Below are 670 nucleotides of genomic sequence, written 5' to 3'. Positions count from 1 at the left end.
ATAAGTGTTTGAGTATGATGGTGGGAAAGGTCCCATGAAGTCAATACCCCATACATCAAACAACTCAATCTCCAAGATCCCCTGTTGAGGCATGTGATGAGCGGATATTTTGTACGCTTTTTGGGGATAATTTCATGTAGATTTTAGCATGTTTCAGTTAGTTTTTAGTAAAATAATATTAGTTTTTAGACAAAAATCATATTTCTAGACTTTACTATGAGTTTGTGTGTTTTTCTGTGATTTCAGGTATTTTCTGGCTGAAATTGAGGGAGCTGAGCAAAAATCTGAGTTAGGCTAAAAAAGGACTGCGGATGTTGTTGGATCCTGACCTCCCTACACTCGGAATGGATTTTTTGGAGCTACAGGAGGCCAATTGGCGCGCTCTCAATGGCGTTGGAAAGTAGACATCCAGGGCTTTCCAGCAATATATAATAGTCCATACTTTGCGCAAGGATAGACGACGTAACTTGGCGTTAAACGCCAAGTTCATGCTGCTGTCTGGAGTTAAACGCCAGAAAAACGTCATGATCCGGAGTTGAACGCCCAAAACACGTCATAACCTGGAGTTTAACGCCAAGAAAGGCCTCTACACGTGGAAAGCTTTAGTCTCAGCCCCAGCACACACCAAGTGGGCCCCAGAAGTGGATTTCTGCACCAATTATCTTAGTTT

Source organism: Arachis duranensis, chromosome 4 (assembly GCF_000817695.3).
Source record: "Arachis duranensis cultivar V14167 chromosome 4, aradu.V14167.gnm2.J7QH, whole genome shotgun sequence".
Taxonomy (NCBI): Eukaryota; Viridiplantae; Streptophyta; class Magnoliopsida; order Fabales; family Fabaceae; genus Arachis; species Arachis duranensis.
Note: the sequence above shows the minus strand (reverse complement) of the source record.